The sequence below is a fragment of the Leptinotarsa decemlineata genome, unplaced genomic scaffold (genome assembly GCF_025532065.1).
Source record: "Leptinotarsa decemlineata unplaced genomic scaffold, Ldec_3_MD MMD2_tig00001393_RagTag_RagTag, whole genome shotgun sequence".
Classification (NCBI taxonomy): Eukaryota; Metazoa; Arthropoda; class Insecta; order Coleoptera; family Chrysomelidae; genus Leptinotarsa; species Leptinotarsa decemlineata.
In genome coordinates this window covers 11,824,801-11,850,083 of record NW_027412562.1, presented here as the reverse complement: position 1 = coordinate 11,850,083, position 25,283 = coordinate 11,824,801, and the positions used below count along the sequence as shown (strand labels likewise).

Genomic DNA, 25,283 nt, shown 5'->3' with positions numbered 1-25,283 from the left:
TATTCTATTCAACAATGCATCTCTTGTGTGAATAGGTGTAGCGTAAACAAGAAAGAAATCCAATGGATTTAAATCCGGAGACCGCGATGGCCATGAATATGGCCCACCTCTACCAATCCATCTATTGTGGAAAATATGGTTCAGATGGTCACGCACAATCAAACTAAAATGAGGAGGAGCGCCATCATGCATAAACCACATATCTCTTCGGGTTTGCAATGGAACATGTTCCAAAAGTCCATTCAAATCGTTCTGAATGAACTCCAAATAACGTTCTCCATTCAATCGGTCCTGTAGAACGAATGGTCCTATAAGATGGTTTCCTATGATACCAGCCCAAACATTCACGTTGAATTTCCGTTGGTGTTTGGTTTGCAATATCCCATGGGGATTTTCTTCGGCCCATATATGGAGATTATGAGAGTTGATAACTCCATCTCTACTGAAACCTGCTTCATCAGTGAATAAAACTCGATTAATAAAAGACATATCCTCTCTTTGCCTATCCATGAACCAATTGGCATATTCCAGTCGTGCTGGAAAATCTTGAGGCATGTACCTTCTGGATGTGAAATGGGTGGAGCAGTTGTTCCCTAATTATTCTATGAATAGTGGACTTGGATGTATGGAACTGTTCTGATAGATTTCTGATGCTCATTGAAGGATCATCAGCGACGGCTTCCAAAATATTTTCCTCCAATACAACGGTACGTACAGTCCTAGGAGCGCCCTCACCACCTCGTTTTGGCAAAACTGTACCTACAATAATATCGAAATAAAACAACGTGCTCAAATTAATTATCAATTATTACATACCTGTCTCCCTCAAGCTGCGATCGACACGCTCGAATGTTTCTCTTGACGGTACCGTTCGATTGGGAAAATGCTCGGAATACAGACGACGAGCTTCTGCAGCATTACAAAATACTCGTCCATAAAATACATGCATATCTGCATATTCATTGAATGTAAACTGTTCGGCCATATCAAAAAAATTCAAAATATCCTATAGAATATTGACAATACAATGATAGTCATATGACAACGCACCACTCAACAAAACGAAATCGCATTCCAGTTTCTCATTTTTTATCAAAACTTTCTAAAAGGTTTTTTTGTCAACATCTGTGAAAGAAATAGAACATAATTATTCCCTGGATATTTTTCACCTGATCATGTGCAGCCGTTTTTGTAGTTCATTCGTTTGCTTTTTATTAGTATAGTGAATATTTTTTCCGATGTGCGTTTTTTCAGCTAAATTTAGATTCGTGTTAAAGAATTTCTCCCATAAAATTATAATTATCAGTGGAACTCCTCAACAGTTTAGCTGTGAAGAAGAATTTGAAACATTCGAATGTTGAGTTTCATGAGATTCAGATTACTGATCAACACGAAACGTGATTATTCCACACGTATTATGTACATACAAAATATGGAATGAATTCGATATGTCATAGTAGAGTAGCTTGTTAGTTTAAAAACACCACGAATCTACAGAACTTGATATTTCTTTTGAAAAAATATCTGCTATCACAATTGTGACTTAAACTTCCATATAGGTACTGTACTTTTTGTTTACGACTTCATTTTAGCATACTTTGTATTACTCCTGTTATAAATGTTGTTGAATTAACGTTATCATTATTATTTCTGCTTTGATAATTATTCATTTCAAATAATGGTGGACGAGCGGGTTTGATGTCGTCGAGTAGAACTACATTTTTATCAAGACTCGTTGCTCCGATCGACTTTCCACACGAGTACTTTTATTCATAAAATTGTCCAAGTAACCTTATTTTGTTGAAAAATATTGAAAAATATCTGTCATTTCAAAGTTTTGGGGTGTGGACCATCGGGGGTAGTCCGTTCCTGACTTTGTAGCAAAACAACTGACTCCTGCATGAAAGCTCATCGACGGAATTCATTTGTTTAGTCAATTACCAAAATTTGGATGATTTTGAATATTCACTTGAAAAGTTATCAAAGAAAAACATTTTTCATTTTGTAACTTCGAGGGCCCGTAACTTGGTTACGAAGACTTTTAGGAAAAAAAGTTATATGAAGTACTGGTGATATTTTGACCCCATCTATGCATTCCCGAGAGGAAAAGAGGAAGTCCAGGGACACCCTGTATAATAGCTGAATATATGTGACTGTGTTGGATAAGTATATGTTATATGCCCATGGCTGACCTCTACCATTCATCTCCAAGGTGACCATCTCAAGAGCATAGCAGAATCAACATCCGGCACCTACGCAGTTCCAGAAAGATCCCAGGCGCCGTTTACTGTTCTTTGTTCACCCAGACGCTTACTTCATGATATTTTTTCATATAAAAGACGTCCTGCGTGGCGTAATAGTTTTAGTTGTATTCTAGTTGTCATACTGTTACTACTCAACTCTGGGGATACAGATCTGTTTCCCCTGTTCAATAAATAATAATTTTTAAAAAGTTATTTTTCTCAAGTGAGTTATAACAAAATTGGCGCAGTCGGTAGGATCCTTCAACACTATACGAAACAAGGAATAGCCTAACCGATAGTGGTGGATCCTAATCCTTCAAGGAAGAACCAACAACCCCAAGCCACAGGACCATAGCAGGACGGTCTCTTCAACGGTAGAAGAACAAGCGCACGCTAACTTCGCCGGAGCAACGCTAGTGAAGCCGGATTTCATCCTCCATGGACATCCTTTGGTAAGCAACAAACAAAGAATCATCTCGATTTTTAATATAATTGAATATTTCCATTCTTGTGTGTACTGTTCTATTTTCAAAAATGCCCAACACAAATGCTTCACCCAGTGCACCCCCACTTGAACCCTATAAATTGAGTGAAATTTTTTCAATTGTCCCAGAATATGACGGTGATCAAATTTTTCTTAATACGTTCATAAGTGCGTGTAATACCGCTTACCGCATGGCAATTCAAGACCAAAGAATTTTACTTATTTTACATATCAAAAACAAACTCAGAGGTAAAGCAGCAGAATTAATAAGTTCTCGCAACCCAGAAACTTGGGAAGAAATCAAGATATTGCTAAACCAATATTTTGGTGATTCTCGAGATTTAGCCTCTTTAATTCAAGACCTGCAGAGAATTTTCCAAATGCCAAATGAGTCTCCTCTTGTTTTTATTAACAGACTTCAAACTCATAATGCAAAAATGCATGCGGCCATACAAAAACAACCGCTCACCGCAGAAGAAAAACAAGCCCAACAAAATCTTATCGAAACCATGACGCTAAACTCGCTATTAGCAGGTTTAGAGCCAACAATCGGACAAATAGTAAGAGCAGGAAATCCACCCTCAATGCTCGAAGCTGTCCAGAGAATTAAGAGAGAATTACAACTCTCTTACTTCCAACAACAGAAACTCAATAAAAATATGAATCTTAACCAACACAAAAAACCACAAAACCCTACACAACAAAAATTTTGTAATCTCTGTAAACGACAGGGACACCTCCAAACCGAGTGTAGAGTCAGACAGATTCCCCAACAAAATTTTCAAAAACCCATGTTCCAACAAAATCCATCGAGCCAACAAAATTTTCAAAAAACAAATTTTCAAACGCAAGGTGTCAGACCTAATCAACCCGCATCAAATCAAAATCTAAATAGGCCATCGTTAATTAAACAAAACCCAAACCAACAAAGACCATCGGCTATACAACCCAATCCTTATTTTAATCGAACAAACACTCAAAGAGCACATTATCTCAATCAAGGCATAGATAGTTATCAAGAAAATTTTAATGAACTTTCTGAAAACCCCTACGAATACGAAGACTATGCAGCCAGTTTTCCAACATATCAAAATTTTCATGAAAACCCGAACGTTGACTCTGTTGATTACCCGCAAAATCAATTCAATCAGGATTTTCAATTTGGCTCAACAGCAGCAGACCCTCCTCCTATCGACCCAACGTCAGAAATTCAGACCCAAATACAAACATTGAATTTGGATCCCAACCTGAATTTTCCAGAGCAGAAATTCGTATAGAAAAATCATTTATGCTTAATTCAAAAAATTTATATTATATCATGGATGCCACAAAAACATTCAAAATTCTAATAGATAGTGGAGCCGGAATTTCAGTATTTAAACCCAAAACTGTCGAAATATATAGAAATCGCTCACCAGAAAATGTTATGATTCAAGGTATTACTAACGAAAGAATTCAAATAACCGAATCAGTACTAGTGCCCTTTTCAGACACTGACCCCCACAAAATCTACATACACAATCTTGACATAGACTTTGACGGACTTCTCGGAGCTGATTTTTTGGAGCACTATCATTGTGTTGTTGATTTTCAAAACAAACAATTAATAACTGATTTCAAAACCATACCCCTTTTCAAAGTGATAGACTCGAATAAAGTACCAGATTCTTCCCAAAATTGTCAAAATTCAGAAAAGAAACACCAAGTTACGTTGGACCCAGAAACATCAACCGCAGAACTTGATATTTTTGAATACGACCCTGACAATTATGCTTTTGAAAGTAAATTTGACTACTACCAATATTTAAAAGACGAAATTCCAAATACTATAGAAATCGAACCTCGGACAGAAGGAATTTTTAAATTAAAATGTCATCTCTCAAATACTGATGCTATACTGGTAGCTCAGAATAAAGAAAATGTTCGTTTGCCAAACGCCTTAGTAAAAGTATATGAAAAAGGAGAATTTTTCACTTCAATTATAAATTCAAATGCTATACCTAAAGTAGTAGAATTTTATAATCTGGATATTGAACCAATTCAAAATTTTTCCTTGAACCCCATAAACGAAACAAAAATCGAAAAAAATTATGTAGATAGGGAATTTGAAATAAAAAAACAATTACGATTAGATCATTTGAACGAAGAAGAATCCGAAATAATTACGCAAACTTGCTTGGAATTTTCAGACATCTTTTATTTGGAAGGTGATCGACTCACATTCACAAATGAAATAAAACATTCAATCGACACGAAAGATGCAAAACCGGTCTTTACCAAATCATATCGCCACCCTCAAATTCATAAAGAGGAAGTGAAACGACAAATAAACAAAATGCTAGAAGATGGAATTATACGTCCTTCTATTTCTCCCTGGTCATCTCCAGTGTGGGTTGTACCAAAGAAAATAGATGCATCAGGAAAACAAAAATGGCGTGTAGTTGTCGACTATAGGAAGTTAAATGAGCTTACTGTAGATGACAAATACCCTCTTCCAATGATATCGGACCTTCTGGACCAACTTGGCAAATGTCAATACTTCACCACCTTGGACCTTGCTTCTGGTTTCCACCAAATCGAAATCGATGACAAGGACATTCCCAAAACAGCATTTTCGGTAGAAAATGGCCATTACGAATTTCTTAGGATGAGTTTTGGCCTCAAGAATGCTCCATCAACATTTCAAAGGGTGATGGATAACATTCTTCTCGGAATCCAGAATGAGCGATGTCTTGTCTATATGGACGACATCATCATTTATTCCCCTACCATTCATGAGCACATTTCCAGACTAAAAGAAGTATTTAAAAGACTCCGCCAAGCCAATCTCAAAATCCAACCAGATAAATGTGAATTTCTTAGAAAGGAAGTAGCATATCTTGGACACGTAATAACCAAAGACGGAGTAAAACCAAATCCCGACAAAGTCGATTGTATAATAAATTTCCCAGAACCCCAAAACCAGAAAAGTATAAAATCATTCCTCGGATTAGCCGGATATTATAGAAAATTTATCCCAAATTTTGCTAAAATATCAAAACCCCTCACGAAACTACTTCAAAAAGACACACCTTTCATTTTTAATGATGAATGTAGAAAATCATTCGAAGAATTAAAACAAGCACTTGTTTCAACCCCAATTCTAATATACCCAAATTTCGAAGACACATTTCTTTTGACTACAGATGCAAGCGCATACGCTATCGGAGCCGTATTATCCCAAGGCCCTATTGGCAAGGACCTACCTATTGCATACGCATCGCGAACTCTCTGTTCCGCAGAATCAAAGTATTCCACGATTGAACGAGAGCTATTGGCAATAGTATGGGCAGTTAAGCATTTTAGGCCCTACCTTTTCGGTAGAAAATTTAAACTAATCACGGACCATAGACCCCTAACTTGGCTATTTTCCATAAAAGATCCAGGAAGTAGACTCGCAAGATGGCGTTTAAAGCTTGAAGAATACGACTATGAAATTATATATAAACCCGGAAGAATAAATAAAAACGCTGACGCACTTTCAAGAATCAAAGTTGATTCCACAAAAGCCTGTCTCGTTTTTAATACAAAACTAATACCTTCAGGTACCTTCATTTTGCCAACAAATGAAGAACTAGATCTTGAAATAATCCAAGATCCGGTACAAGAACCAGAGGAATCCGTAGGAAACCCTGAAAACCCTGAAAATATTGAAAACCCTGAAAACCTCGAAAACCGTGAAGGCGATCAATCAGAATATACACCAGAACAGATAACCGAAGAGTTCACAACATTCGTAAATTTATACAAAACAACATCTCTGATTGATTATTCAAAAGTCGAGTATTCCAATTGCCAATTTCTCGATAAAGAAAATAAAAACATTCTAATATTCCCTAGACAAAAGGAATTGAAAGACTTTCACTATAAAATCTTTGAGGATATTCTTGAAGAAGATTACGAATTCAGAAATCTCAAAATAAATATTGTATCAAGCAAAACAATAAAAAACAGAAAATATTATATAGTTCCTCTCACTTATGATCCAGAATCGGTGATTGAACACTTGTTTCTCACCCTGTATAGAAGTCAAAATGATTTAGATCCCTCTAAAGTATATTGCATTGAAACTAATCCTGAACTTCCCATTTTAGAAATTCTATGTTTCATTTTTGCTCAAAAGGATATAAAATTCAAAATATGCAATAACATCATTACCACTCCGGATAAAGATCAAATCCCGATCATAATCGATCAAAATCATAACGGAAAAAGTAATTTACATCGAGGTATCAATGAAACAATTCGTAGAATACGTGAAAAATATAATTGGCAAGGACTCAACAAAGATGTTGAAAATTTCATAAAAGCTTGTGATGTTTGTCAAAAAACAAAAATCTGTCGAAAAAATTTAAACAACCCATTAGTAATAACCGAAACGCCTAAAACAGCTTTCGAAAGAATAAACATCGACGTAGTTGAAATCCCAACGAAAAATTACGCATTGAGTATACGTGACGAACTGACAAAATTCACACAAGTGTATCCAATCCCAGACAAAACAGCAAAAAATATTTCAGATACTCTACTTTTATTTTTCCAGCACTATGGAACCCCATTACGAATCCATTGTGATTACGGTCGAGAATTCGATAATGCCCTTCTAAGAGACCTTTGTACCCTTTTTGATATAAAGCTAACATATTCTAGTGTCAATCATCCCCAATCCAACGGATCTGTGGAAATATTCCATGCAACATTATTAGAAATGATTAGAGCCCATCTGGCTGAACACCCAGATGATCACCCTTTTAATGTATTACCATTCGCAGTAATATGTTATAATAACTCTGAGAACAAATCTCATGGATTTACACCCCATGAATTAGTTTTCGGACACACGGCAAGCAGGCCTCCAGAAAAACTATATAATCAAGAACAACTTATTACAAAATACGTGAGAGACCTAAATAATAGACTCTCTCATTATTACAAAGTCGCACGAGAAAAAATCGAAAGGAAAAAGGAGAAAGCTAAAATCCGTTTCGACAGAAATATTTCTGGAGAAAAACCCAATTACAAAGTAGGCGATAAAGTTTACGTTAAGGAATCGCAAATAAAAGACAAACTGCAAAATAAATTCAACGGCCCATTCATAATTGAACAACTCTTTCAAAACTCAGCAATACTTCTAAATGTGCAAACAAATCAAAGAACAAAAGTGAACTTTGATAGGATGAAACCGTATACTGAAAATTAAATTTATTTTCAGGTCACTCCTACTGCTCGGAACAGTAGCGTTCCCTGTAACCAGTCCATACAAAATCGAAACAATCAACAATACCGTAGGCGTATATTATCATGAAAAAGGTAATATTATTCTTACGAACGACAAATGGACGCTACTCGTCAGTAAAAACATTTCCCAAATCAAAGAAGCCTTTGATAACAACGTTAAAATTCTAGATTCATTAATCAGCATGACCTCGATTTACGGTCAGAGCATGAGCACATTTCGCTCTGAAGTCAAAACGCACACCGGGCTTATCTTACAACTAGCTCAAGCGTTGAGAGATAAGTTTCGTGAAATTGCAATGGATGCAAAACACCCTAGACGAAATAAACGTGGTCTCATAAATGGCATTGGATCTATTTTTAAATCAATTACTGGAAATCTTGACGCTTCAGATGGCGAATTTTATACAAACTCAATAAACAGGCTAAATAACGATGAACATCAATTAGAGAATTTATTAAAAAATCAAATATCCGTTACTACTTCTGTAATTCAAAATTTCAATACAACAATAAGAAAACTGCAAATTGATGAAAAAACATTTAATGAAGACATTCGAGTCATAGAAAAGTCAATAACAGAACTGAACGACAGAATAGCACAAGTGGAAGCAAAACTGAAATTTATAGAAATTTGTGAAAAACTTATGGAAAGCTTTTTATTTATTCAAGAAAACGTTGATGACGCCTTGGATTCAATCACATTTGCAAGATTGAATATTATTCACTCGTCAATCATAACACCTGATCATTTAATAAATGCACTACTAGAAATTTCTCAAAATTTAAGAAGAAATAACCTTCCTCTCCAACCAAAATTGGACAAAATAGCTCAATATCTCGAAATAATCGAACTAGAAGCTTTTCAAACTGAGCACAACCTAATATTTGTACTCAAAATCCCATTGACTGAACCTCCAATTTATATCCTATATCATGTGTACCCCATTCCAATATTTGATGATAGAACAGGGCTACATCATATTTTGCAAATTTCACAACAATATATCGCGAAAGACGATGACTCTTTAATGTTCATACCAATCACGGATATGAGTGCGTGTAAGACATTGACATTCCAAACTAAACTGTGTTACAATATGTTCGCATATCCGATTGACCAAAACTCAATTTGTGAAGCCCAAATTTTCAAGTACACGAAAAACGTTCCAACCAACTGTCAGAGCTCCTTATTTTTCAGTCAGAATTATAAGGTGCACAAAATTGAAACGAACCTATGGCTAGTGATACTCTCGGAACCTTTACAAGTGACTATAAATTGTCCCGAAAAGAAAGTGAAAACGGAATTAATAAATAAAAACTCTCTCATAACCCTTGAAACGGAATGCAGCGCCTTTATTGGAGTAACAAAAATTCAAGCTGATTCCAGATTTTCGAAATATTCAAATATCTCGTATGGATCACATCCAGTCTTAATACCATACGAATGTTGCAATAACCTACCGGACAAATCAAGTATTCCAAAACTGAAGCCATTGAAATTGAACGATTTGAATGTCGATGATTTGGAAATTGCCAAACACAAACTTGATTCATATTCTAAAACCCTGGATAATTTAATAAATCAACCATATGTAACCAAACATATTTCTTGGTTTACATACTTCACCATTACGCTAATTATTGTGCTAATAATTCTGTACACCTTTTGTAAATGCAGAAGAAGACGTCGCAGCAGCCTAGCAATTGCAGATGTCAACAACCCACCACCGCCTCCAAGACCCTTCAGGCCTTTTAAGCGTTTTACAAGTATGTTCCCAAGAAGAAGACCTAGCCTTCAAGATGAGATTCCCGAGGACGAGGAAATCACATTAGACGATTACTAATATATTTTTTATACTTTACAGCCCAAAAGTTGCTTCATAAGGAACCAACTTTTTTTGGTAAAGGGGAGTTGTTATATGCCCATGGCTGACCTCTACCATTCATCTCCAAGGTGACCATCTCAAGAGCATAGCAGAATCAACATCCGGCACCTACGCAGTTCCAGAAAGATCCCAGGCGCCGTTTACTGTTCTTTGTTCACCCAGACGCTTACTTCATGATATTTTTTCATATAAAAGACGTCCTGCGTGGCGTAATAGTTTTAGTTGTATTCTAGTTGTCATACTGTTACTACTCAACTCTGGGGATACAGATCTGTTTCCCCTGTTCAATAAATAATAATTTTTAAAAAGTTATTTTTCTCAAGTGAGTTATAACATATATGTTGTTGACTGTTGCTAACTGTTAGACCATTATTATTGATAAAAAATATACGTACATTATACACTAGGTAAGATAACAATTGAACAGTTATCGCGGAAACGATATTCAAATCATTTCAATCTATACTCACGGTCTAATGTGAATACATAGCGATGCGCGATGAGTAGAATCGTCTTTAATGTTTCAGTAGTATTGGCTCAGCTGTGTTGATGTACAGTTATTTAGCGATTTTGTCATCGGAAGGTTGTGCGCGTGAATGTTGTGTTCTTCAGACTCCAGTGATTTATGATTGTTTTTCCAATTAGAGTGTAATAATTTTCGATAATAGTTCATGGATTTCGAGATCAGAAAGGTCATTCAGGTGTTTGAAGTGAAGTTTTGATTGTTGGGATTATTCTTGTTACTTATAGTAGATATTTGCTCACAGGAAACAGGAAGTATTAAGATGAGGTATGTATAATTCTGATTTTTATTCATCTATTGATAACCTCACTTTATCAGCTAGTGAAACCTCATATAGTGATGAACATTTTTTATGCCTACACAAAAGTGAAATAGTTTGTAAACAAAACGGCTGTCACAACATGAACGTACCGCTATTTCAAAAACTAATTATGAGTCTAATGACTATAATATGCTCTGATCGAACTTTTTCTCAAACGACTAAGGTTCCCCGTAAGGTGCACGGCATAAACATCGAAATTGACTTAATTCAATGTTTTTTGAAACTTTTATTGAAACTAGACATATACAATAACTACATATTCAAGGTTGAATACTATATGCCCCACTAACTGCATATAGATATATCACATATTTTTATATTTGTATGTTTTCAACCTATTCTTATGAGTTATTTTCATATGAATATTGTATTCCACTACATAAGTTCACATAAGCCAGATCCATATTCAATTATTCATTGAAATTTTCTATGAATTTCTAGATAACTTTTTTTATACCGAACGTTTCGAAACACATTTCTGAACTGTTCTAGATTTGTTTCCGTATCCATGTTGATGAATCAAATCACTGGATATCCAACACCAAGCATTTGAATCTGATGGTCTTTGCGACTTAAACCTGATTCTTTGTGATCGGGGACAGTTCATTTGTTCCATACATGTTTCACTTCATTCTCATGTGTCTTTCACAGCACGGCAAAGTTAAAACGTGAGGTTAAACGGTGTTGCATGTTGTCTGTCTACTTCGTTGTCTGCTGTATTACACGTACTAGGTACATTACATTACAATTGAACCATGCAATTTCAGTTTTTGTGCTACAGGATAAATTTCATTTAGTTAACGTGAAGTTATCAACAGATTTCTAGCCACACTTTTTGACGTAGGGAAACTCTTACCTGGGATAGAGGAGCAAATATAGACGGTGTTGTCAGATTGTTTTCCTTCCTTAACTTCTTACGATCAACGTTTCTTGAGTTCATTGGAATTGCGGAGTGTCGTAATTCCAAATTTTCTTGAGTTTCACAAATATGGATACATATTTAAGATGATTTAGGATCAATTTGCTTAAAAGGATTTGGAAAAGCTGAATATCATCAATTTGTTTAACCCTTATAGACAGGAAAAACTAATTCTTGGGTAGACTATGAGCAATTTAGCCATAATATTTTGAGTGTCAGAAACTCTAGAGAATCAAATGTCTTTTTTGGTCATCCACAACAAAAGTGTTGTGTGTTGAATTCTTTTCCTAATAAAAAATTCTGTGTGATCTAGCGGAAACCTTTCGTACAAAAAAGTCTTGAAATTTATAAAGTAGAAGATAGGTATACAAAATTATAAATACGGGTTGAAATCAATTTCTTTTATCACAAGAATAACGATCGATCATTAACAAAAGTGTATTTGGACAATTAGTACCAAGAATGATCATTTCATCAGAAAATTGAATTGAATGTTCAGTCGAAATGAACACAAAACATATTTTCGAAGGCACTAGTAGTACTTACCTACTATGAAATTTTCAGATAAAGGTCCGCTGCTAGAAAAATACCAATAGAAAGAGAATGTGGTAATATTCGTGAAACTGTCTTCAAATTTCTTTGGATGTCCGTCGATGGATATTTCTCGAATACTTTCACCATTAATGCTGGTGTTCCATATTGTCTCCAACCCTCTTTTTATTGTATATCAACGACTTATTGGAAAAAACCAAGAATCCAATATATTGCTTTGTCTCGTTATTCCATTTGGAATCCAGGACATCGGCTACGGAGGCACATCTTCACCGGCAGAAGGAGGTTGCACATCTTCACCGGCAGAAAGAGGTTGCAAATCTTTATGAGGATCTAGAGGTGATTTCGAATTGGGGTAAAAGTAACCAGGTTCAATTCAATGCCACAAAAACTCAGGCATCGATTTTCTATAAGAAGATAAGTGTCAGGTCAGACAATTCCGCTTTCTGCTTCGATAAGTTTGTTGGGGGTTGAAATGGACACCAATATGTCTTGGCACAGAAAACTATACACACGTCAGCATCTTTCGATGCTTTATGAAGCTCAGATCAGACTTTCTTTGGAGTATTGTTCTCATGTATGGAACAGAAAATACCGTTAGGAAGAGCATGTGAAAACATTCATAAAATTGCCTTTAAACAATTTGATTAAGTACCGTATAAGTGAACTATGATATGTCCTTGGTGGAACATCCAATTTGATTTTCTGTCAAAAAAATTATTTTTGGTACTAATTGCGCAACCACACTTTTGTAACTGATCGATTGTTATTCTAGTGAAAAAACAAATTGATTTTAACCTGTATCTAAATTCCAAGACTTTTCTGCACTCGGAAGGTTTCCGCTAGATCAAAATTTTTTCAGGTAATATTTTTTCCCTTCTCTATTACGACCATACAGATGGAATAGATCCAGTATGTTATAGCCTTTGTCATGACAGCTCTTGCACAATCCCGGATAATGCCCAATTGATTCTCCACCCTTCTGTCATATTCATCATGGAGATGGAAAAGGACAACTTTATACATTTTTTGGACTTGACAATAGCGAAAGTTAACAACAAATATGATTTTTCAATTCATCGTAAACCAGCTCATAAAGATATTATTCATAATTTGTCCACCCACCCTATCAGCACAAAGTAGCAGCATTCAAAGTAGCATGATTCACAGACCGATAAATATTCCCTTGTCAGAGTCAAATTTCAATAAAGAACTGAACATAATAAAACAAATAACCGTTAACAATGATTACGATAGCAGTGTAATCAATTCTCTGTTATCAAGAAAGCCAAGCTTTGAAGGAAGTTTACCCAAGTCGAAGAGATGAGGATAAAAGTTGGAACCTTAACCTACTTAGGCCAACCCACTACAAATATTTCAGATTTCCTGCACAACAAAGGTGTGAATATTGCTTTCAAAACCAACAACAAGCATGCGCATTAATAGTAACAGAGATAAAAGTTCAGTTTCAGAAAAATCGCGAGTGTATAAATTATCATGTGGATTATGTCCTATGTTTTATATAGGTCAAACTGGTAGAACGTTCAAAGCCCGCATAAATGCACACAGAACTAGTTTCCAGAATGGAAAAATGAATTCCACGTATGCCACTAATTTAATCACAGAGGGACATGAGTTCAATCATGAATTTAAGCCGCTCCATTTCCAGAAGAGAGGTTTGAAATTAACCTGTTGGAGAGTATGGAAATAAACAAATTCAAAAACTCTTCACTATCTTATGAACTATCAAACTGAACTGAATAATTCGCCATGATTGAATCTGTTTATTTCCAGGTAAGCAGGCATGTAAGTAGGTAATATTTTAGAGTTAGAGTATAAAATATTTGTAATTTAGAAGTTACTTTTAGTTTACGCTTGAGAAAGCTATTGTGTAGCGAAACACGTGTCGCGGTTTTTATGAAATCCTTTATAGTGAAAACCATACAGTAAACTGTAACAATTAGTTTTTTTGGCACAATCATTCAAATTTTTTCTTAGAAAAACAATACTCATAACTCAGCCTCACTTTCGCCAAAAAAATCCATTTGACCCTAGACTTATATACTTTCTTTAGAAACTGTAGAAAGTGACAATCAAAATATTTCGGGTGGATTGCCGAAAGTTTTCCCAAGAATTATTGTTTTTTGTCTCTAAGGACCAACATACCTATCATCTTAGACATGTACCAATATTTTTGAAACTCGGAGAAAATTTGGCATTGAGTAGATTACAGGTATTTTGAATGATTATAGGCTTCGTGTCGGATAAGGTCACTCCCCGATTCCATTTACCTTGAGAAATGTTCATCGTAAGAAGTTGAGGAAAAAAACAATCTGACAACACCGTCTGCGTTTGCCCCTCTATCTCACGTGAGAGTTTCCCTACGTCAGAAAGTGTGGCTAGAAATCGGTGGCTAACTTCACGGTAATTGTCATTTAGTAAACCGAGTTGACATAAAAATATCTCAGAGATGTCAAGGTGCTTCACATTCTTGTTTCAGTTCACAGCAGTGAATCATAATTCGATTCGCATAATTCGATTCGTCAAGCTGCTGGAACTAATAGGTGGTTCCACTTATGTTTCGCTTGCGTTTGCGCAGCTATTTTTATCAAAAAAGTACTCATCTATTTATTTTTTGATTTTCATGGAATTATTTTCCAGCAGCTTGACTGCATTAACCTTTCTAGATTTCATATCATTTCTAGAAACATGTGGATTCGTTTTCCGATGGCATTTCAGGTTAGCTTCCCAAATTTCTGCTACCGCAGTTGTCGGTTGATTGGTCAAACCACCAACACTGACATAAAAACTTGGCAAGTTGACTTGGGTGTCATACCAATAGGTGGTTCCAATAATGTTTCGCTTGCGTTTACGCAGCTATTTTTATCAAGTACTTTCTTGGTTTTTACCATTTTGTCTTCAATCGAGGACCGCCTGCCCGGTACTGACGATGCCCAATAGGCTGAAACAACTGTCTACCGGTGGCTTTTAAATTGAAATCAATATGGGAATGATCAAAAAGTACTTATCTATTTATTTTTTAATTTTTATGGATTTATTTTCCAGCAGCTTGACTGCATTAACCTTAATAGATTTCATATCATTTCTAGAAACGAAACATGTGGATTCGTTTTCCAATGGCATTTCAGATTAACTTCCCAAATTTCTGCTACCGCAGTTGTCAGTTATCTTCCCCAGAAGGTGGAAACATGCGGTCGTCGTCATGCTCCCAAAACAGGGGCAGAACCGGCTTTTCCCGCAGAATTATCGCCCGATTAGTCTGCTCTCGTCGGCGGCTAAGCTGGCTGAAAGAGTCGTACTTCAAAGACTCAACGAAGAAGTTGAGGACCAAAATGTTCTGCCTGACGAGCAATTCGGCTTCAGGAGAGAACACTCCACTGAGTTGCAGGCTCTAAGACTGATCGAAAATACCATCTCGGAGCTAAACAGGAACAAAAAAGTTCACTTAGTCTTATTAGACATTTCGAAGGCCTTCGACCGTCTTTGGATTGGGTCTTTCCTGAAAGACAGAACATTTCAGGTTAGAGTAGAGGGCTCTCTGTCTGACAACAGAGAGATCCTTGCTGGAGTGCCACAGGGGGCCGTGCTCTCTCCCACGCTTTATTCCCTTTACACCAGCGACCTTCCGAGGTCCGAGCATGTGAAGGTATCTCTTTTCTCCGACGACACGGCTCTCCTCTCATCTTCCATGGGTCGGGAGCTCGGGATCGTCTATATGCAACGTGCATTGGGCGACCTCGAGCGCTGGTACCTCGAGTGGAAGATCCGAGTGAACCCGGAAAAAACTCAGGCAATAACCATGGGAAGAACGATAGCTTCTCCGGCTATGAAAGTAAGAATCTCTGGAAGGGAGATTAACTGGCAAGCGCGGGTCAAGTACCTAGGTCTTCTTATAGACCGTAGGCTCACCTGGAACCCGCACCTGTTAAGCGTGAAGGCAGAGATCCAGGGTCGGGTGGCAAGCCTGTACCCTTTGATCAATAGAAAATCCAAGCTAAGCCTAAAGAATAAAATCACGATCTATAACACGATGTTCAAGTATGTCATCATGTACGCTTCAGGCGTTTGGGGACAAGCGGCTCCGACTAACATCCCCATCTTGAAGACCTTACAAAATAAAATTCTACGGAAGATTGTTGTGAATGCTCCGTGGTTCGTGCGGAATGAAGCCATCCGCAGAGATTTGAAGCTGCCTTCCATTCAGCAGTCCATCCAGTCGAGGAATCGGCGAGTTTTAGATTATGCTGAAACTCACGACAATCCGTTAGTCAGGGAAGCTATAGATTATGCTGTAGACGACCCCTCCCGATATAGAAGGCCCCGACACTCTGTGGAATGAGGCCCCTATGTCCTCCGTTAACAGATGAATAATATCTTCATCAATCTCACCCCAGCCAAGTAGGGGTACACCGCGAAGGGCGGTATGGATGTCTGAGGACATTCATGCCACCATCAAACATCAGTCATGACCCGTTTGCCCTTCTGGCAAACATCAGTTCAAAGGGGAAGGGAGCCAGGTTTCAACCTGACTAAAATCAAGATGGATTTCGGCGTCTTCAATCGAGGATCGCCTGCCGGGTACTGACGATGCCCAATAGGCTGAAACAACTGTCTACCGGTGGCTCTTAAATTGAAGTCAATATGGGAATGATCAAAACATTACTCATCTATTCATTTTTTGATTTCTTGGAATTATTTTCCAGCATCTTGACTGCATTAACCTTTCTAGATTTCATATCATTTCTAGAAACATGTGGATTCGTTTTCCGATGGAATTTCAGGTTAGCTTCCCAAATTTCTGCTACCGCAGTTGTTGGTTGATTGGTCAAACCACCAACACTGACATAAAAACTTGGCAAGTTGACTTGGGTGTCACACCAATAGGTGGTTACACTTATGTTTCGCTTGCGATATATTTCAAATACTCAAAATAAAGGAAAATTAGTTGCATCAATCAAGTTGCATCAATATATATATATATATATATATATATATATATATATATATATATATACAAATATGAAAGTGCAGCCAAGTGTAAGGATGGGCAACACTTGGTTACCAAAAGATAGAAATACAAATGCACGGAGCCACCAACAGGAGCCAACCGCACATTTGTGGTTTCAGTTGATAGATCTCGTGTTCACAAGAAAACTATCAACTATTTTGATAGTTTTCTTGTGAACACGAGATCTATCAACTGAAACCACAAATGTGCGGTTGGCTCCTGTATCAACTATTTTGATGCTTTTCTGCCAGTCTTCTTAGGTAATAATATATACTTCTCCTTTAATTAGCTCTATTACCTTCTTGTCAAATTTTGGAAAAATATTTTTACGCCTGATGCTTTGTTTCAATTTTCCCAAATCAACTATATGGGATTGAAAACCCAGAAATAGGGGGGACAGTCTTAGTATGGTGTGCCCTTACTTTTCAGCAAAACTCTCGAAGGCATACACTTTTTTGAATGTTTTTGTCTGTAAAACTTCAAATAGTTGGTTTTTAGTATAGTTATCTTCAAAATACAAACAAAATAAAAACTTTATGGCCGGAAGTATTCAATTTCTTTCTTATGATTTCTGTTGTAGGAATCTAATTGTTTTTGTAACAGTCGTATATCGTTTTTTCCAATGATTTGATTGGATGAACATCCACAGGGTTTCGGTAATCCTGTATCACATCGCGTCTTGCGTTCATAAGGTTTGTTTTTGACTATTTTATGTGAAGTGGAAAAAGAAATTTCTGTCAAATCTGATGTTGCTTGTAATAGTTTGTTTCCCTCGAAACCAAACTTGAGATACGGATTCTTATATACATTGAAACATACTCTATGTGTTTTAATATTCAAATACATCCGAATCTTATTCACTTTTTCGTATTGTTCACCATCACCATCACCATATTGGAATCACTACACTGGAAAAAGTTTGCGTTGTTATCACACTCGTTATTACTATTAGTTCTTGTCCAAGGAGGCTACATTTTAAAAAGATAAGAAAAATTTTTTAGTAATTATAACTGCACCAATATCGAATTTCAACACTCGTATCGCGATCAGTTCCTGAACTGAACATTGATGACACGACGGCGATAACTACCTCCGCATTCCCGATTCATATTCGTCACCATAACATGACTCCAAATTTAATTTTATGACTCTTCAGCCAATCATAAGTAAGTAAAAATTATCCAATACGAATCGCCAATTCCATAGTCCACGTGGACGAGTTTTCAGCGAATTCATTTCCATCTATTAGTTTTTTTGGCCTTTGAGAGTGCCGAAAACTTTTAGTGTGCACAATATCGTTCACTTCGACTATACAATAAAACTCAGAAACAACTGAATGTGAATCACCTCTTGTATCTGAAAATCGAAGACACGTATTTTTGCAGTGAAATGTGATGAAACTCGCAATTAACAAAATACACCCAATGCGGCATTCCTACGAGTATCCTGATGAGAACTTTGCCTTTTGAGAAGTGTGTTGTAACTCGTATATGTCTTGCCTACATGATGCAATGGAAAATTATCCACATTAAATTTACAGCGTGTGCCACATTGAGCATCCACAAAATCCTCATGAGGAAGAACTTCAAATACAGGGTGAGTCAACAAGATTCCCTCGGTCCATTGCTATCAGAGGAAACAATTTTTTGAACTGTTCAATGATTTTTTCAGTCATCTCGCATACTGGGTGATTTAACCGAGGAGCCAACCAAAGTTATATTTTTTTTCAAATAGAATACCCATTATATGAATACGTCATTCGATTCCATATTTTTTAGCTCTCCAAAGAATTTTTTTTTAATTTCTTTTGCGGTATTGCCAAGTCATTCCAGGAAAACCTATTTTGCAGACAGTATTTTTTGATTCACCATCCGCATGTCTACAGCAATCAAGTGGATTTGTTTAAGGAATGGTTAGTCAACATCAATATGATAATTTCGGGGATCTCAACTTTCGGAAACAATATATTGGGTGTCCCACATTTTATGTGACAGGCAATATCTGGTTTGTTGAAGGAGATACACAAAAATGTTTCATACAAAAGTTTTAGGAGTTCATGAGAGCTATATTTTGATATAATTTTTAAATATACAGGGTGTTTGGTGTAGGTGCTACAGACCAAAATTCCATTTTTTAAAATAGAACGCTCTGTATATCATTACATATTCAGATGCTACGTTAAATTCTGATATAATTTTATGTTTGGTTTTCGAAATTCGGTTACGGCGTTGTTGAGTTATTGCACTTTTCCTTAAATATAAAGTTTCAAAAAAACTTATTTACTCGTACACGAATCCAGTCTATATCTTTTATTAAATTGAACTAGACTACTACTGAATACAAACCATTATTCTCACCTCTACGATAAGATATCGATATCAGTTGAATATAATATTGAAATTCTTGAGAATGTGACTAACTTGAGGGTGAATTGCTTTATATTGCACAATTTCATCAAGTAGCTTATGCTTGTTGATGCCATAGTAACAAATGTTGTTGAATTGTATCTACTTGTCAGTTCGATTCAGTGATTCTTTGCAAAACAGTAACTGTGTTCTTTGTGCGAAAACTCCAGTATGCCTTTCGCGTTTAGTCCAAGTGATTGCATTGATATGTTAGTAATTTTTGGGGAATGTCAGAAAAACTGCCGTCAAGCACAAGAACGTTTTCCAGACAGACCCATTCCGTCACGAATGACTTTTTCGAGAGTTGTAGAAAAATTGCGAACTGGGTCATTTCCTTCTACTATAAAGCATCGTCATCATACGAGATCTGTTAGAACTGAAGATTTAGAGATCAATGTGTTGGCTTATATTATTATTCATCCACATGTTTCTATCCGTACTCTTGCAGAAGAAGTCGGTGTGAGTAAATCTAATGTACAGAGAATTCTGAAAGAAAATAAATACCACCCATTCAAAATTCAGTTGGTACAAGGTTTGAAACCCACGGACTTTGAACGACGACTTAATTCATTGCTTGTATTCCGGTAATATTACATGAAAGTCCTGACATATTCAGTCAAATTTTGTGGAGCGATGAATCGCGATTCCACAATAATGGAGTTGTGAATCGACATAACAGTCACTATTGGTTTCAAGAAAACCCCCATGGGTCCGCGAAAGTAATTTTCAAACTACTTGGGGTATTAATGTATGGTGTGGATTGTTCAATGGCCGCATCATAGGACCTTACTTTTCCAATGAAAATCTCAATGGATTGCGATATTTACATTTTCTAGAAAATGATTTGATCCAGTTGATGGAAGATATTCCCATAGCAGAACGACAAGGAATTTGGTGGCAACAAGATGGTGCTCCTCCTCACAATTCACAGGTTGTTACTGAATATCTGGATAGAACGTACCCAAATAGATGGATTGGTAATAAGGGTCCAATTCGGTGGCCGGCTCGTTCCCCAGATTTATCACCGCTTGATTTTTTCCTATGGGGTTATTTAAAAGATATTGTTTTCACTACTCCCCCTTTGAATGTGGATGATCTGAAAATGAAAATTCGACCAGCGTGCAGTGATATTACGCCTCATATTATAAGAGCGACTTGTACGAGAGAAGTGATTCGACGTTTCGAAGCCTGTATAATATCTAATGGGCATCACTTTGAACAATTTTTATGACTTATTTCTAGGTACCTACCATTCTTATAAAATGATTTATCAAGTTATATTATTTACATTGTTATTAATTGAAGATTTGTTTTCGAATACACCTCTTTCAATTTCGCAATTGTTTCATATTCAAAATGATTCCTGACTGAATTCCACAACTCAAAATTGAAGCCATTACTTCGAACACCCAAAATTTTGACTAATTTTCATGTGATCTGATGCAGAGGGAATAATTATATGAGATATTTTTAAAAATAATAGTCGTTCTCAAGACTTTACATTTTAAGCAATAACTCAACAACGCCGTAACCGAATTTCAAAAACCAAACATGAAATGATATCAGAATTTAACGTAGCATCTGAATATGTAATGATATATAGGGCGTTCTATTTCAAAAAATGGAATTTTGGTCTGTAGTACCTACACCAAACACCCTCTATATTTAAAAATTATATCAAAATATAGCTCTCATGAACTCCTAAAACTTTTGTATGAAACATTTTTGTGTATCTCCTTCAACAAACCAGATATTGCCTGTCACATAAAATGTGGGACACCCGGTATATGTATAGTAGACATGAAGCGAAGAATTACTAGAGCTTTCAGAGAAATCTCATAGGATATGCTGGAACGTGTTAGAATTCTTTTAAAAAAAGACTGACATTATGTATTGCAGAAAATGGTCGCAATTTTGAACATCTTCTGGACTCCTCAATTCGATAAAAACTTTAGGCGTTATTGTTCATATTGAAAAAAAATTGAGTAAGTGAACGTAAATAACTGAATTTTTTGTGATATTGAAAAAAATTTGAGTCAGTGAACGTAAATAAATGAATTTTTTGTAATTACAACAATTAATGAAACTGGGTATAATTCGTGAAATATCAGTTTTCCGTATAGTATACATACCTCTGATAAAAAATATTGTGAAATGTTGAAATATTTCATACTAATGAGAAAATACAGGGTGTTCCATTTGAAAAAGTTGAATTATGTCTGTTTGAAAATGAATGAAACCTGACCGGCTTCACCGAGAAAACAACATATAGGGTATACATTGTTTCCGAAAGTTGAGATACCCGAAATTATCATGTTTTTACCACTTTTATTTGTAACTAACGTTACTGCAGTTACGTCCTATGAGGACATTTTCAAACTTATACAATATATAAGTTTGAAAATGTCCTTATAGGACGAAACTGCAGTAACGTTAGTTAAAAATGAAAGTGGTAAAAAACATAGTAAGTTTAATTTCTCTTCTCTCCATTAATTAACCAATATATTATAAGAAATAAATTTTTTTGAGCATTTTTTAAAATTATCTTCTAATAGAAACAAGTAGGTATTCTACTTAAAAAGCATACACTTATTCATTTGAATTTCACTAGTTCGGACTTCCATTGTCTATTATATAAAATGATTTGAAATCCCTGAAACAAGTAAAAAAGAATAATTAAAAAAAGGATAGTTGAAAATAACAATTATATTAAGCAACAATAAACCTGAAATGAAATGATAGTAAAATAACCTACAAGTAAAAATATAATAATTGAATAAATAAAAATTAAAGGAATGCAAAAAGAAAATAATAAAAATAAAAAAGTGTAGAGATTCCAAGTCACGTTAGTTCACGACGTTTCGATTGTTGGTATCTACAATCGTCTTCGGGTGATGACTGGACTGATTCCTCCGAGAGATGACTATTTTATAGGTCGTTGAAATACTTTCACTTTCTCTACTTTCCATTTTCCGCTCCACTGATTCCGTGAGAGATGACCGATTTGGCGGGAGTTGGTCATTTCTCGTTTGATGATGGGTTTCCATATGTTTCGTATATCTACGCTGGCCTGGCTGAATACGTTGTTGGACAACATGTATGCGGCTTCCTTAAATTTTCTCCTGAACCAATGTTCCTCTCTGTGCAAGATCTCAGCTTGGGACCACTCGATGTTGTGTTGATGGGTCCAAACATGGTCTGCTATTCCTGATTTGCTGGTTTCTCCTCGCTGTGTGTGCTTCTTGTGCTTGGCAATGCGAATATTCAATGGCCTCTTAGTTTCACCAATATAGGATTTTCCGCACTCACAGGGTATCCGGTAAATGCAATTCTTGGAATCGCAGTCCGCGTTTGGGGGCCTGGTTTTCGTGAGGCTGCTACGGATAGTGTTACCGGATCTAAAACAGGTTCTAATGTTGTACTTGGAACCAATTCTTCTTATCCTCTCCGATAATCCTCTGATGTAGGGAAGTGAAAGCACTGGTTGTGACGGCTTCTCTTCCTTGCGAGGCTCCTGCTGTCTTTTGGCCAAAGTCTTTTCTACCATCGCTTTGGAGTATCCATTCCGCTGAAGATCACTTTTGATGATGTCTAGTTCCTTCTCGAGACCTTCCTTTGTATTACAAAGCCCAAAAGCACGGTCTAATAGAGTCTTGATGATTCCTCTTTTTGTCGATTGATGGTGGTTGGATTCGTGGTTCAGATACTGTCCCGTATGAGTGGGTTTTCGGTATACAGATGTTTCCCACTTAGTGTCGGTCCTCTTCACCAAAACGTCTAAGAATGGCAATTCATTGTGGATTTCCTTCTCCATTGTGAAAGTGATGGAAGGTCTCACGCTGTTGATGTGTTTCAGAAAGGCGGATACCCTGTGAGTGCGGAAAAATCCTATATTGGTGAAACTAAGAGGCCATTGAATATTCGCATTGCCGAGCACAAGAAGCACACACAGCGAGGAGAAACCAGCAAATCAGGAATAGCAGACCATGTTTGGACCCATCAACACAACATCGAGTGGTCCCAAGCTGAGATCTTGCACAGAGAGGAACATTGGTTCAGGAGAAAATTTAAGGAAGCCGCATACATGTTGTCCAACAACGTATTCAGCCAGGCCAGCGTAGATATACGAAACATATGGAAACCCATCATCAAACGAGAAATGACCAACTCCCGCCAAATCGGTCATCTCTCACGGAATCAGTGAAGCGGAAAATGGAAAGTAGAGAAAGTGAAAGTATTTCAACGACCTATAAAATAGTCATCTCTCGGAGGAATCAGTCCAGTCATCACCCGAAGACGATTGTAGATACCAACAATCGAAACGTCGTGAACTAACGTGACTTGGAATCTCTACACTTTTTTATTTTTATTATTTTCTTTTTGCATTCCTTTAATTTTTATTTATTCAATTATTATATTTTTACTTGTAGGTTATTTTACTATCATTTCATTTCAGGTTTATTGTTGCTTAATATAATTGTTATTTTCAACTATCCTTTTTTTAATTATTCTTTTTTACTTGTTTCAGGGATTTCAAATCATTTTATATAATAGACAATGGAAGTCCGAACTAGTGAAATTCATCACGAAACATTGTCAATCACCTTCAAACAAACCTTATTCATTTGCATGCTATTTCCTGAGCTTTTCAATTAATTTGGTTCAATGAATTGAAAAAAATATAAAAAAAATTGTTTTTGTCAGATTAAGCGAATCCCTCTAGATAATCGTCAGATTATGAGGCAGCACGTTTAAAACCTAAAGATGAACCATATATATCTTAATCTGACGCGCTTGAGTATTTCAAAATGGCGATTTTTTTTGCACATTATAATAATGTCCGCGAGTTTGTGTCAGATCGAAATCGTCAGATTATTGAATGAGAGCTTCTTTTTTGTTGCACTTAACACCCCCTTAGAAAATCTGACGCGCTCGAGTAAATAAAGAATGAATGTTCACCACACTTAAGGCACTACAGAATTCACTATTGAGGTTTAAAGAACTCTTCTTCAGTTGATATCCGTGTTTAACACCAATCATGTCATAACAGAAACAGTATCGTATGTAGTTTTCCTTTTGCATCATGAAAAATTTTGCCGAGACCAATTCTCAGACGGATGAGAATGACTTGATGTTTCGACGAACTTCTTTGTAATTTTAGATATCCATGTGTGGGTTACTTTCTCTCAGTTTGTTTGAGTCAAGAGATTTGTGATCTCGCTTTTCAGTTATTGATGGTAAGCTGTTTTATGCTATTGTGAAAGTATCCATGATGAATTTATGAAATTTGTTGAGCCAGAGGATTTTAAGCATCTTAAGCTAGACTGTCAGCCATTTCATTACTTACAATTCCCGTGTGGGAAGGACCCCAGGAAATTTCTATCTGTTTGTCCATTCGCTTGAATTTTTCAATCCTACTTTTATAGGAATTGAAAATGAGTTTTTAGGGTAGAGTTGTGGGAGGCCATGAATTGCACATTTAGCATCAGTTGTGATGACATAATTTCCTTCTGATAAGTTCCAATGTTCAATTGCTTTGTATATCGCATATAGTTCTCCTGTATGAATACTGGATTCCGCTGGAAGTGGATAGCTGTAGTTTGCATCCCCTATTATCATCACATTTCTTTAATGTCCCCCCCT

The 25,283-nt window shown here is 36.2% G+C and overlaps 1 protein-coding gene across 1 annotated transcript in view; it reads left to right on the top strand.

Moving 5' to 3' along the window:
- The first annotated feature begins 10,415 nt into the window (after positions 1-10,415).
- Positions 10,416-25,283, top strand: part of Pgant9 (Polypeptide N-Acetylgalactosaminyltransferase 9) — a 179,130-nt gene continuing 164,262 nt past the window's right edge. The window contains exon 1 of the mRNA XM_074176004.1: positions 10,416-10,680. The gene's annotated coding sequence lies outside the window, so the exon portion shown is untranslated. The remainder of the gene's footprint in view (positions 10,681-25,283) is intronic.